This window comes from Crocuta crocuta, unplaced genomic scaffold (assembly GCF_008692635.1).
Source record: "Crocuta crocuta isolate KB4526 unplaced genomic scaffold, BGI_CrCroc_1.0 scaffold369, whole genome shotgun sequence".
Taxonomy (NCBI): domain Eukaryota; kingdom Metazoa; phylum Chordata; class Mammalia; order Carnivora; family Hyaenidae; genus Crocuta; species Crocuta crocuta.
The window spans coordinates 2,686,899-2,702,245 of NW_027529441.1; the positions used below are offsets into that span (position 1 = coordinate 2,686,899).

Sequence of the window (15,347 nt, forward strand, 5' to 3'; positions counted from 1 at the left end):
TCCAAGTCATGTTTGTCAAGAAAAATGGCTAAATCTTGGTAAGAACCATCCTCCTCTCCCTTTGAGGACCAAGAGATTCACAACGTGATAGCTGTGCGAACCAGCAATCTAGCTGGAGAGAAATGGGTTTGGAACTTCCCCAAAACCCCATAATTGTCAACATTTGACCAATATGGCCGCTTATTGAAAATCCGCCTTCTTGGAACTTGTCTTTATTTGACCTGACTCAAAACATACTCTGTACCAACATCCCTAATTTTAGGGGCTTTGAAAAAAAAATCAGTGGCAATTGTTTCATACTGCAGCTATATGAGATGAGGTTACTGAGTGGGGCTAATCAAAACACTTAAAAAAGAACAACAGGGCAATGGGAGGTCCATAAAGGACTCTGAAAGCTCACACACATTCTTGGAAATCTAGAAGACCACGTGCATACACAGAAAAGGCCTAAGAAGGTCCTAATCTCTCCTCTCCAGCCTGCTTTGAGGCTCCAAACAAGCTAAGACAGAGCTGTTAGATCCCAACACACAAAGGCTGGGAGAGTTAGTTCAAAGAACTTAGGGAAATCTCTAGCTAATCATTAGCTGACCACTAAGTAACCAGGCAGAGACTTCAACAGTCGCTTATGACAAAGAACACAGACTTTACAGAAAGACTGCAAGAAAGTCACTAAACTGATGAATCAACAAACAACAATAATATTAACAGCAGCAACAACAACAAAAAACAGTAACAACAAAGCCTAGGGAAAGCATCTCATTTCCAGAGTTGCCACAATATATTGTTTAAAACAGAACAATATGATACACACAATGAAGCAGGAATGTATACCCCATGCAAAAGAAAAAAAAACAGAAAATTCGCCCTAACAATGTCCAGACTTCGGACTTTTTTTTTTTTTCTAAGAGAGAGAGAAAGAAAGAGACAGCGTGAGCAGGAGGGTCAGAGCAAGAGGGAGACACAGACTCTGAAATAGGCTCCAGGCTCTGAGCCGGCAGTCAGCACAGAGCCCGACGCGGGGCTCGAACCCACGAACCACGAGATCATGACCTAAGCAAAAGTCGGACGCTTAACCGACTAAGCCACCCAGGCGCCCCAAGACTTCAGACTTTTTAAACAAAGACTTTAAATCACCGAATAAACCAAAGGAAACCATGTTTAAAGAGTTAAAGGAAAAAGCGAGAATAATCCAAAAATATAATCAAGAAAATAATTCTATTTACAAGAGCAAAACAAAAATAGAAATAAACTTATTTAAAGCCCAAGATTTATATACTGAAAATCTACAAAATGTCATTGAAAGAAATTAAAGAAAATCTAAATAAGTGGAAAAACATCCCGTATTCATGGATCTGAAGGCACTATTGTTAAGATGGCAATATTCCACAACTTGATCTGTGCATTCAACTCAAACCCTCTCAAAGTCCCAGCTGCTATTTTTTGAAGAAACTGACAGGCTAAACTTTATATGGAAACTCATGGAAACAAAATATTCAAAACAATCTTCTAAAAGATTCGGAAACTTATAGGATTTAGACTTCCCAGTTTCAAAACTTATTACAAAGCTACAATAATACACTAGTAAAGACAATGTGGTACTGGCATAACTCAATGGATCAATAATAATCTTTTCACTATGTCGGGTCCTTGCTTCCAAGATGACCAAGAAAAGAAGGAATAATGGTCATGTCAGAAAGGGCCACGGCCAAATGCAACCTGTTCGCTGAACCAACTGTCCCCATTGTGTGCAGTAGGAAAAGGCCATTAGGAAGTTCATTATTCCGAACATAGTGGAGGCTTACCCCATCAAGGACGTTTCTGAAGTAAGTGTCTTTGACGCCTATATACTTCTTAAGCTATATACGAAACTACATTACTGTGTGAGTTGTGCCATTCACAGCAAAGTAGTTAGGAATCACTCTTGTGAAGCACAGAAGGACCTCACCCTGATTTAGACCCACAAGTGCTGCCCCATGACCTCCACCAAAGCCCATGTAAGGAGCTAAGTCTTTAAGGACTGAAGCAAAACTGTTCTGTGCAAAAACTAAAATAAAATGGAGATTATACTTTAAAAATACACACATACAAACAATAATCTTTTCCACAAATAGTGTTGGAAAACTGGATGCAAAAGAGTAAAGTTGAACCCCCTCCCTCACACCATGTACAAAATTAACTGTATGGTTTGCAAACATTTTCTCCCATTCTGCAGGTTGTCTTTCCATTTTGTTGACCATGTCCCTGGTAATCAAACTGGAAAGCTGAATGTGTCTTCCCCACAGAAACGATCCTGTGTGTACGTCAGCCACTTGGGGGTATGCTTGGGTGACCTAATCCAGGAGTTGTTCTAGCCATTTTAAAGGATGTGTAAGAAATGGAAACTGCATTCCCACTTCCAAACAACTAGCCTATAAACAAATTTAGACCAGACTCATTCTTCTGTTCTTCAAAGATTTTTTATGTCTGTCCTTCCTTCTATTGTTTTTAATCAAATCGATGCTGCATTCTTACAGAAAACTCCTGAACATATGTTCTGAAAATTTACCTCCTGTCATACACAGGATAGAGAGGAAGACCAAGCAGGGGTTTTCCTGAATGTGTGGCAATAGTAATGACTCACGCTACTTCCTTATTCTAACACTTTCTATCAGTGGGGAGGAGAAAGCTCACAGTCAGTCCTGGGGGAAACCATCTTTATTTAGAGGGTGTCCTTGGTATAGCGATTGCTTTTTGTTTTCCTTTTGGCACAATGCAAAGTGAGGAAATAAAAATGCAGAGCAAGTTGAAGACAGTTTCGAGGAGCTGTAACTGAAGGACAACAAGAAAAAGTCATCTGGAAAATAAATGCAACATATATTAAAACGAATTCCTTTGCATATGCCATAGAGAAAGCCAAGCTCCGCCTATTTCTTTTTTATGTGGTCAGGTACTAAATGACTCTTTAATCCTACGAAGCCAATAAAGAGAACAGAGGCGCAGAAAAAAGGAGGAAGGAATGCAAAGAAGAGGGTAACTGTGAACACAGTTTTCCAATGTGGGCAGTCCAGAGAGTATCTCAGTTCCCCAAAAGATGTTTGTTTTGTAATTTTATTGCATTACTCCTTTAGATGTGTTCTCTCTGAATGGCTAGGAGTCAACAGTTCCAGACTCTAAATCTGTCTGTTTAAAGCAAAACACTCAAGTCCTTTCCAATTCTCTCCGCTCATAAAAAGAGGAATAATTGAGGGTTTTATACCTTAAGAGATTTCTCGAAGCACTGCACAGAGATTAAACATCAGCAATTATATAAAGCTATTCATAACTTAAAACTGAGGGAAAAGAAGCCAAGTTGTTGAGGAAACCAGAGCCAAAATAGGATTGCTATTTAGTTCACCAAACGGTGCTGCTTTTGAAATACTATAATTCAGATCATTCAGTGAAACCCGTTTGCTTAAAATTTCCTTTTCTTTATTAAAAAAGAAGGGCTTAGAGTAAGGAAGGCATGAACTGCTATTCCATAAAATAGGTATAATTATACCCCACTGTATGCGATGTTATGAAAATTAAACATTTATCGGTAAAAGACCTAACACAGTGTCTGGCACATGTTAAGGGATTGGTAAGACTTGGCTGCCATAGTTTTTATTATTATTGCTGGTATTGTTGTTGTCATCAGAGACGTAGATCTGTGAGGGACATGGAAATTGCTGGCAGTTAGGTAACTAATCCGAATCATTCAGACATGGACAGAAAAAAAGAATAACATTTCAGCTCTGGTGTCAACATATAATTAGTTAATTCTCAAAAGAATTCTTAACTTTTATGTTATTGTCCTAAGTGAATTTCAATACAAGATTCCTATATGTGAGACTTTGACTGCAACAACTAATTTATTCACCAATTAATTTTAAATCTTGAGCTATTTATCATTAAAAAGATGTCATATGCACCAAAAGCAGCCTTTATTTTTTAAATGCTTTCTAAATTTATTTTTCAGAGAGAGAGAGTGAGTGGGGGCAGAGCAAAGAGAAAAGGGGACAGAGGATCTGAAGGGACATCAGTGAGCCTGTCCCATGTGGGGCTGGAACTCACAAACCGTAAGATCATGACCTGAGCTGAAGTCAGACACTCAACCAACTGAACCACCCAGCCACCCCCAATAGCACCCTTTAAAAAAAAATACATGAGAAAAAATGAGACAGACTTTGAAATTTACTAAGTACCTTCTACCTCATCCATCTGGGCTATCTATGCTTTGTCTGCCTCCAACAACCTCCTATTTATTTTTTAATATTTTTAAATGCTTTTACTTTTTTTGAGAGAGAGAGAATGCATGCGCACACAGGCACATGAGCCAGTGGAGGAGCGGCTGGATAGAAGGGGACAGAGGATCCAAAGTGGATTTTAGGCTGACAGTAGAGAGCCCCATGTGGGGTTTGAACTCAGGAACTCCAAGATCATGACCTGAGTCAAAGTCAGCTGCTCCACTGAGGCACCCAGGCTCCCCTTCACAACCTTCCAGATACAGAAGTTAAATTTGTGGAAAATTTATTGCAATGCAAACACGTCCTGTCCGCAAAAATGCGAATTGTATTCCAGCAGATATTGACCAGTTTTGCATCCATTTGCAAATTCATTTCACATTCTTTATCTGACTATAAACTTGTAGTTCTCTTAAACTGGCTACAACATCTGTTGGCCCCTGATTAATTCCTGAGTTAAATAAAATCTGCTATACGTGTTTATTTTATTTGTTGTGAAAGTCATAATTTTATCTTCATTTAAAATTTATCCTTTAATAAAAAAAAGATTTCTTCTTTAATGAGTATAAGCATCGAATTTAAAAGACTCCCTGAGGAACACATCTGAAATTCAAGCACATAACCTTGCTCACAAATGTTCTTGTTAAGGTCAGAATTACATCCTTTTTCCTGTAGCTTCTGGACAGTCACTGTCAGAAAGTCAGTCAAAGACCGCTGTAGAAGCTTACTGAGTGAATAGGGTCCTGGGCATTTTTTTAATAGCTTTTTCTACACGAGGAAAACCTGCAAGTGTTTCTAAGGCAATGGACAATGAGTTGCTGAGGAAAAATAGGTAAGTATTAACCAGGGCGGTGCAATTCCTCTAGAGGGCTTCCTTGAAAGAGAATTTGGAGGCCAGAAGAATATATTTATAACTAACACTCTTTGAGGTTTTAAACTAAAATTTGGTTAATATCTTTTAAGAAAGCAAAACATTGGGGGCACCTGGCTGGCTCAGTCAGAAGGGCATGCAACTCCTCATCTTGGGGGTCATGGGTTTAAGTCCCACTTTGGGTACAGAGATTACTTAAATAAAGAAACTTTAAGGGCGACTGGGTGGCCCAGTCCATTAAGCCTCCTAATCTCGATTTTGGCTCAGGTCATGATCTCACAGTTCATGAGTTCATGCCCCACATCGGGCTCTGCACCGGCAGTGAGGACTGCTTGGGATTCTTTCTCTCCTGTTCTCTCGGCCCCTCCCCCACTCCCATTCACTCTCTCTCTCTGAAAACAAATAAATAAACTTTAAAAATGTAATAAGTGTACCTTTAAAATACATAAAGACTTTTTTAAAATAAATAAAATATAGGAATAGAACCATTCAGATTTTCTCTAGGAAGTATGTTGGTAAAATTTCAGTCCTTTCTTCTTCCTTACTTTAATCTTACATAATTGCAGAATTGAATATTTTACAACTATAATACCATTCTACTTATGTAAGTAACATTTTATATAATTGAAATAATTATGTGGGAGGAATTTAGTCAACCCAACTATGTAACCATTCATGTAGGTCATAGAATTACCAAGATATGTAAAATATATTTCTGTGTGAATGTGTAGTGTTTCTAACAAAAGAGGTATCAAACTATAATCTTATAAGTAGCTGAAGATTATAAATAATGACCATTTAATGAATATGACTAATTACATTAGTGGGTGTTTAATAAAAAAGGAAGCAAGTATGAGAATGTAAGTGCGTGTCATCCTGTGAAACATGTAATAAAAGATTACAAAAACCTAATGAGAGCTTTTTGAATTAATACAATATCTGTTTTAAAACTAGTAATACTTATTTAATTGTGACTATTCTTCATACATTGCCTATTATTAATCTGACCAGAAGAGGAGATAATTTTGTCAATCACTACTCAAGCATCACTTCCTGCAAAGCCATTTATGATGCCCATAAGGCAGAATTAGATGTTCTTTCCTTTCTGTTCCTCCAGTGTGTATACCATAAGGCTCATCAATTGTTATTTACCCATGGGCCTATATCTGTAGGTGTGATATAATAGAAACAATATAGATGTTAGAATCAAATCCAATTTGAATTCCAAAATCACTAAGTTGCTAGTTGAATGATCACAGATGAGCAAAGAAATATGAACCTCACTCATCAAGAGGCACAACATAACCATCATTATAGTATTACTGTATACGCTTATATACACAATAGCATTATATTATTATTGCATATGTTTATATGTACAATAACATCTAGTAATGTTGTGATTAAGACTAAGAGGAATTATTGGGGTAGTCAGGCACCCCAGAGCAGACAACTCTTGATCCCAAGGTTGTGATTTCAAGCCCCATGTTGAGTGTAGAGATTACTTTTAAAAAGTAAAATATTCTTAAAAAATAGGGAAAATTATTTATGTTGCCTCCTGGAGCATAGCAGGTACTCAAAAATGGTTACATAAACATTTCCACCTCTTATCTAGGTAGTAAGTAAACTATATTATCAATTTCATTGTGTATTTACCATATAATGCTAAATAAATATTGTAAGAGAGAAGTGTAAAAGACTAAATTATAAATGCCTTAGAAGTTGTTAGTATTTCCCATCCTGTTTTGATAAGTCATTGCGAATAGTCACGTTCTCCTCAACTTGGCTAGATGTGCTGTTTTGACACCAGTATTTGAAAAAATGCAAACAATTGAGCAATTTATGACCCTTGCAAAATGTCCCTGGGGCTTCTTCATTGTTGACAGAGAGAGACTAATGTCTGATGCTATTCAACTGGGTAAAGATGAAACGTCTGCCCAGGCAGAAAGATCCCATGCTGCCTGTTCACAAAGTCTGGCTAAGGCAAGGGGGGCAGGGGTGCTGGGGGTGCCGGGCTGTGACACAAGTGGAGTCACCAGATGCTGCCCAACCATCTCGCTTGGTTGCTCACCATTCATTTCCTACCTTCTCACGCTAGCCAAACCAGATTTCAGCCAGTGCCTGGACCTGCCACTGACTTTTCACCAGGGATGTCTTCTGCCTGAACAACATTTCCTCCTATTTTGGCTTGCATCCTTTGCAGCTCAACTCGGTTCCCATATTGCCTAGAAAATCTTTTCTGAATCATCTATGCTTCTCTTCTATCCCCATTAAGCCCCCTTATATAAGACAGAAGTTACAGCATCTCTTATAGACCATGTTCCTCTCTTTTAGGATTGATAAATTAGAGGAGGCCAAGTCAAACCTTTATTGTAATAAACAGTGTATAACCATCAACGTCAGTATGCCCCCAATATTCCGTATGATTTATATGTACTATTAGTTGTTTATCTGAAATTCAAAGTTAACTGGGCACCCTGTATTTTTATGTCCTAAACCTGACACTCCTACTCTCCTGTCCTGCGCTACAGTATTGTGTTATGTCACTTGTCTTCTACTACGCCACGAGTCACAGCATTTACCAGGCTCCTTTGAGGCCAGGCAGGGTGTCCAAATGTTTTGTTTCATCCCCACTTCTACCTCACTCTTCCTGATGCTCCACCACCAAACACCCAGCACGCGGCCTTAAAGGCCATCGAGAAAGCAGAAGTCGTGTCCTCATGCATCTTTTCATTTCCCAGTTTGACAGCAAATATCTACAAACTCCTGTACAGGGCCGGGCCCTGAAGGATATTCTAGAGATAGAAATTAAGCAAGCCACAACCATTGTCGTAAAGGAGCTCCCAGCTCGCTCAGGAAAACAGGCGTGGCAGAAAGCAATCTCAATGGGTACAATAAGTTCCAAAATAGGGTGAGGCAAGAACACAGGGGAGGGCACCAAACCCAGTCTCCAGGGGTCAGAGGAGTCTTCTGGGAGAGAAGCAGGTAGGTGGAGACCTAATAATTAAGAAGAGTAAACAGGTGATGGCAGAGAGAGAGAAGGCATCCCAGGCAGAGGGAATAGCATGAAAAAAACTCTAAGGTAAAAAAGAACCTGACATTCGTGCTTAATTATTTAATCAGATCTGCCTTTTAGTTCAAGCTTGTTTGACCCATGGATGCCACTGTCTTTTAAGGCATCAAGCTTCTTCTTAACAGTTTTTTTCTCGAGAAATTCGGTGATAACAGCTCTTTTTCCTCTCTCACCACTTGAGCCTTCTCTGGACTCCAGGCTGGTTTCTCTCTCCTCGGTGTAATCTGGAGCATCTTCAAGAATGTAGAGCTGACTGTGACCGGCCCACTCGGCTCATCTCATCTTTCTCCCATCCAGTCTCACCCTCTCTACTCCATCCAACATTCTTTCGTATCTTTTCTTCCATTTACCCCCTCCAGCTCTTGCTGACCCATGGCAATAGACGCCTGTCCCATAGCTACTTTCTAATCCACTTGGAGTGATTCACCCTCATTCTGTGTCTCCTACCAAACCCAACCTATTCCATACAGTAGCAGTAAAGACACTTGCAGGATTCCAGCCCAAAAAGGGCAATCACGAGAGAAAATAAAATCACATCCCTGGGGAGAGGGGTAAAAAAGGGAAAGAAGGAAGTTCTTAGGTAAACCCACTTAAATAAAGCTGCCTCTTTATCAATATTTCTTATATTAATCAGCTATTTTTGGTCATTTTTTTCATCCCTGGCTTGTCCCTCACAATCAGTGAACTGTTGTTGTAAGAATTTACCTTTTGTCCTCTTTTTAAAAAATATTTATTATTTTTTTTAAATTTTTATTTATTCCTAGAAGAGAGAGAGAGACAGCGTGAGCACGGGAGGGTCAGAGAGAGAGGGAGACACAGACTCCGAAATAGGCTCCAGGCTCTGAGCTGGCAGTCAGCACAGAGCCCGACACGGGGCTCGAACCCACGAACCGCGAGATCATGACCTAAGCGAAAGTCAGACGCTTAACCGACTAAGCCACCCAGGCGCCCCAATATTTACTTATTATTGAGAAAGAGAGGAAAAAGAGACAGAGATAGAGCCTGGGTGGGGGAGGGGCAGAGAGAGCAGGAATCACAGAATCCAAAACAACTTCCAGGATCTGAGTTGTCAGCACAGAGCCCAACGCAGGGCTCAACCCCACAAACTGTGGGACCATGACCTGAGCCGAAGTCAGATGCTCAACCAACTGAGCCACCCAGGCGCCCCAAGAATTTATCTTCTGTCCTAAGTAAATCTGCAGGTATGGCCAGGTGGTAGAACTGAACAAATATGATGAACAGTAACTAGCTTTCTGTGCTAAGTGTGAAGCCAGGAATTTTAAGTGCTATACAGAGTTTGTGACAACAGGGTATCCGTGACAGTTAACTTTATGTATCAACTTGGCTGGGCCCCAGAATGCCCAGATATTTGGTCAAACATCAGCTTGGGTGCTTCTGGAGTGGTGTTTTGAAGCTGATAGACCGAATAAAGCAGATCACCCTCCCCAATGTGGGTGGGCCTTACATTTCACTGAAGGCCTGAATAGAACAAAAAGGCTGACCCTCCCCCAAGTAAAGAGAATTCTTCCTGCCTGAAAGCAGTTGCGTTGGGTTATCGCCTCCTCTGGAGGTCTCCCATGCACCTGTCTTCAGACCGGAACACACCACTGGCTCTCCTGATTCTCAGGCCTTCACCCCCCGACAGGAAATCTACTGTCAGCTCTCCTGGGTCTCCAGCTTACTGACTCACCCTGAAGATTTAGGAACTTGCCTGCCTTCATAATTGCACGAGCTAGCTCCTTGTACTGGTTTTGTTTCTCTGGAGAACCCTGACAAATACAGTGTCACAGGAAATAAAGCAATCAGAAGCTATTTTGATTGAAAGATGTGCCTTTAATTTGCCTTATAAATCTTTCAGGATCCAGGTATATCCTATCTCCCTGGGTAATTGATTCACTCTTCAGTACATGTGGGTGATGTGATTCTTATAGGTCATTTTTCCCTATTAAATGTCAAGGGCCTTTGAAGACTATTCCTAGTTTATTTGATAGGAATCAATCATATATACAGCCCCACGAATGTTCTCCACATGTGTATACACGATGAGGAAGCAACCTAGGGTACTGCATCATTAGAGGAAGTCAGAAGACAGGGAAATGTCTGTGAGCCCTGATAGTCAGGAAGGAAATGGGGGGAAAAATCTAAAACCAATTAACGTTTTCTCTTTAGACTCTCTCATTTCCTATAATGTTACAGAAAGTAAAGATTTTGGAAGAAAGAGAAGATTCAAGGACGTGAAGTGAGAGGAGACAGTGAAAGCTTTGTGGGAACTTCAAGGGCATCAAAGTGATGATCATATAGTGATAAGCAGGACTGGCCTCACAGATGTGCCACATGTGCAGTTGCACAGGACCCGTACTCAGAAGGGCCTTGCATTGGCTTTAAGTGCTTTACTGTCAGTGTCAAGAGATTCTGCGTTTTTGAACCAAGGGGCCCCAAATGGTCATTTCACACTGATCCACAAATGATGCAATAAACCCTGATTCTACATCAAGCTTTCTTTAAGTTTGGTAACCAATTACAAACTAAAAGTGAATATTTATTCAACTTTCCATCTATTGATTATTCTGATGGCCTTATCCTAGGATCCAAGAATAATAGCAAACCAAACTGAGATCTCATACTCCCATGCTTTTCCCACAGATGGAAAGAATAGGAGGCAACAAATGACTTTGAGCAACAACCGTCAGAAGTTACGTACAATTGATCTTTGTGCCAAGCTTGGGGAGAGATGCATGTTCCTATTAGCAGTTCTTACAAGAGCTTCGATAACTGCTCCTAAAATTGAACACTCAGCCTCTACCAATGGGTGACATCTGCCCCTAGCTAGTGAAGTGGCTTCAAAATCCCCAGTCTAGGAACTGAGTAATTCTTCACCATTGTCAAAGCCATCCTTTGTCATCCTTCACCCTTGACAGACATTACCTGGTGTGAGAAAAGAAAATGTCTGTAAGCTGGGAGTGCATTACTCACTACACAAAAGTAATCACCCTTCCTTCCATTTCAGGCATTGAAACAGACCAAATGTCCTATTTCCAAGTTTTACACATACATAGTCATATAAATACAAACATGCATCACTGCATGAAGTGACAGGGCTTTCTATTTGTAGAAATATTTGTATTTAACATACTCTGGAGAGGAGCAGATGGGTGGCTCAGCCAGTTAAGCGCCCAGCTCTTGATTTCAGCTCAAGTCATGATCTCAGGATTCATGAGCCAGAGCCCTAGATAGGGCTCTGTGCCAACAGCATGGAGCCTGCTTAGGACTTCTCTCTCCCTCTCTCTTTCAAAAAAAATAAAACATAAGAAATTTTATTTAACATACTCTGAAAAGATATTTAAAGTGAAGGAATTTGGGTATGATTAATAGCTTCCAAGAACTTTCATCTGGTAGAACAGAAGAAGACATGGCTGCCCATATTGATAAATGAAGAGCCTGACCTGCTGATACTATGGCAATGCTCTTTTTTTTTTTTTAATGTTTTATTTATTTCTAGGAGAGAGAGAGAGAGAGAGACAGCATGAGCAGGGGAGGGTCAGAGAGAGAGGGAGTCACAGACTGAAACAGGCTCCAGGCTCTGAGCTGGCAGTCAGCACAGAGCCCGACGCGGGGCCCGAACCCACGAACCGCGAGATCATGACCTAAGCGAAAGTCGGACGCTCAACCGACTAAGACTATGGCAATGCTCTTGATCAGCTCCCGAAATAAAAGAATGTACCCCAATCACTGCTGACTCACCACTACCCTGAAGGGTTTGAGTTTCCTTCTCGTGGCAGAATCTTCTGCTTGCTCCCCTCCCCCAACACCTCACCCCATATACTTGCTCTTTTTCTTCCCTGTTAAGTTCCAGGCAATAAGATTGATTTGGTCAGAGTTCCCCAGAGAAATAGAACCAACGGGAGATAGAGAGACAGGGGGATTTATTAAAAGGAATTGGCTCACGGGATTATGGAGGCTGACCTGTCCCAAGATTTGTCATCTGTAAGCTAGAGACTCAGGAAAGCCAATGGCGCAGTTCTCATGTGAAGGTGGACAGGCTTGCGACCCAGAAAGAGCCAATGTCCCGTAACTGGTCCCTTAACTGGTTGGCCAACAACCCAACTCAAGGCAGGCAGGCAGGCAGGAGGAGTTCCTTCTTACTCATAGCCTTTTTGTTCTATTCAGGGCTTCAACTAATCAGACAAGGTCCACCCACAGTAGGGAGGGCTATCTGTTTTATTCATTTTACTAATTAAAAAGTAAATCCCAGGACACCTGGGTGGCTCAGTCAGTTAGGCCTCTGACTCTTGATTTTGACTCAGGTCATGATCTCATGGTTCATGAGTTTGAGCTTCTGTGCTGACAGTACAGAGCCTACCTGGGATTCTGTCTCACTCTCTGCCCCTTCCCTGCTCATTTTCTGTCTCTCTCCCTTTCTGTCTCTCAAATAAACACACACACACACACACACACACACACAAAGTAAATCTCATGCAAAAACAACCTCACAGACACACCCAGAATAATGTTTGACCAAACATCTGGGGATCTCATGACCCAGAAGCATCTTGTGGCAGCTTCCAGGATAGCCGGCCCACCCATCTGGCCCCTCCTCTTCTGTGTCTCTTCTCCTGGTAGCCATCTTGAGCCTTAACAATGAGCTGCTGAGATCACGTATTATAATAATGAGGGACATCCCTCAATAAGGGCAGATAAATTTGAGGCTCTGAAGGTTTTATGGAGCAGAACCTCCAAACCAACCCAGGACTCTATGTTCACATCTACTCTAGGATGTGGGGAGAGAACCACTTTTTCACGTCACTGAAGAATCCTGCCACTTTTACTGAGGGNACAAGCGTGGAATCTGCCCCTTTGCCGCTGATTCTAATCCCACTATACCTCCCTTTTCTCTCCCATTGCACATTACAGAACAGGATCACATATTGGATTGGACAACAAATTAGCTAAAATACTTATGACTAGAAGGAAACAAAGCCATGAGACCTGTGTAGCCCACCAACTCCACAGTGAGGGCGATAATAAAATTTCTTACAGCACAGTAATCTTTTGGCACCTTTCACAACATTTCATTTCTTGCCAAAAATAACCTCGTGAAGCAGAGAAAGCTGATATTTTCATCCTCATGTTTCTCTCTGGAAAATCTAGGATTGCCCCTTCTTGAATGATAATTTGGTTTTAATTGATTCCTCATATGAAGCTAAGCAAAACCATGCAGGATCAAGTGGGCAATCTAGTGTCTTATTAAATAGAACACTATCACTTTGCAAACATTTATGGGGAGCTTTAAAACGCCTTTATAAATGCAAATTAAGCCTTGAAGCAATATTCTGAGATATTAGTAAAATTGTTTTAACATGTTGGACATCAAAATGACTGCTAAATTTATTTATTTATTTTATTTCTAGGAGAGAGAGACAGCGTGAGCAGGGGAGGGTCAGAGAGAGAGGGAGTCACAGACCGAAACAGGCTCCAGGCTCTGAGCTGGCAGTCAGCACAGAGCCCGACGCGGGGCCCGAACCCACGAACCGCGAGATCATGACCTAAGCGAAAGTCCGGATGCTTAACCGACTAAGCCACCCAGGCGCCCCAATGACTGCTAAATCTAAATTGCCTTTCAATGGAAACCTCTGGTCACGGTGGAACAGAAAGACCTCGAGCTTGTCATTTATTCATTGTCCTAGGTTTTCAATAAAGCAAGGAAACACTATTATTAGTGTCACAATACACATTAGCATTAAAGGCCAAGGAAGGTGCACCTGGCTGGCTCAGTTCAGTGAAGTGTGTGGCTTTTGATCTTGGGGCTGTGGGTTCAAGCCCCACATTGGGTATAGAGATTACTTAAAAATAAAATCTTAAATTTTCTTAAATTTATTTTTGAGAGACAGAAAGAGACAGAGTGCGAGCAGGGGAGGGGCAGAGAGAGAAGGAGACACAGAATCCAAAGCAGGCTCCAGGCTCTGAGCTGTCAGCACAGAGCCCGATGTGGGGCTGGAACCCAGGAACTGTGAGATCATGACCTGAGCTGAAGTTGGACGCTTAACCAAATGAGCCACCCAGGTGCCCCTAAAAATAAAATCTTAAGATAAATAAATAAAGGCTGGGGGAAATCCTAAAGCTGAAAGAACTCTTTAACTGTTTTTTGCCTGGTGTCACTCTCATTTACTTGATCCTGAAACAGTATTTTCTTCTTCTTTTTTTTTATATATACTTAACATTTCAAACACTGATGTTGCAAAAGGATGGTTTCAGAAATCTTATACCACATTCAATTTCCAGATCACTTTCTTCTAAACAAACAGCAGTTAAGGATGAGGTTGGGAGGGGCCAGGGTCTGGGAGCACAGCTTTCTCTCCACCACCCTCCCTAACTAGGATTGCCAGACTCAGCCAATAAGAATACAGAGCTCCCAGCGCACCTCGGGGGGGGGGGGTTCAGTTGGTTGAGCCCCTCACTCCTGATTCAGCTCAGGTCATGATCCCCTGGTTCAGAGGATCGAACCCTGTGTTGGGCTCTGTGCCGACAGTGCCCTGCTTGCTTGGGATTCTCTCTCTGACTCTCTTTCCACCCTTTTCCCCCCTTTCTTAAAATAAATAAATAAACAAACCATTCAAAATAAAATACAGAGGCGCCTGGGTGGCTCAGTCCGTTAAGTGGCCAGCACTTGATCTTGGCTCAGGTCATAATCTCATAGTTCATGAGTTCAATCCCTGCGTTGGGCTCTGCACTGACAGTGTGGAGCCTTCTTAGATTCTCTCTCCCTCTCTCTGTGCCTCTCCTCCACTCTGTCTCTATCAAAATAAATAAACTTTAAAAAGAATTTAAAATTTTTTTGAAATAGAGTCCCAGGTAAAAATTGAACTTCAGATTAACGGCTTTTTTTATGCAATGATTGGGACATACTTATGCCATATATATATATATATAACTGTTTATCTGATTTCTGAAATTCAGTTTTAACTGGGTATCTCAAATTTTGTCTGACAACCTTGCCCTGATCCATCCCCAGAGAGAGAGGGGTTGATGATCCTCCTGGTTTATATTTCTAGACGTTTACAAACTAGGAAGGACACAGGGTTAAAATCACAAGCCAGGCCAGCCTGCCTTTTTTTTTTTTTTAGCTACTGAGGTATTTCTACCTTTTTAGCTTGTTGCTCATCTG

At 41.2% G+C, this 15,347-nt stretch overlaps 1 pseudogene; it reads left to right on the plus strand.

Moving 5' to 3' along the window:
- The first annotated feature begins 1,658 nt into the window (after positions 1-1,658).
- Positions 1,659-1,998, plus strand: LOC144228363 (putative ribosomal protein eS26-like pseudogene; annotated as a pseudogene).
- Positions 1,999-15,347: the final 13,349 nt, after the last annotated feature.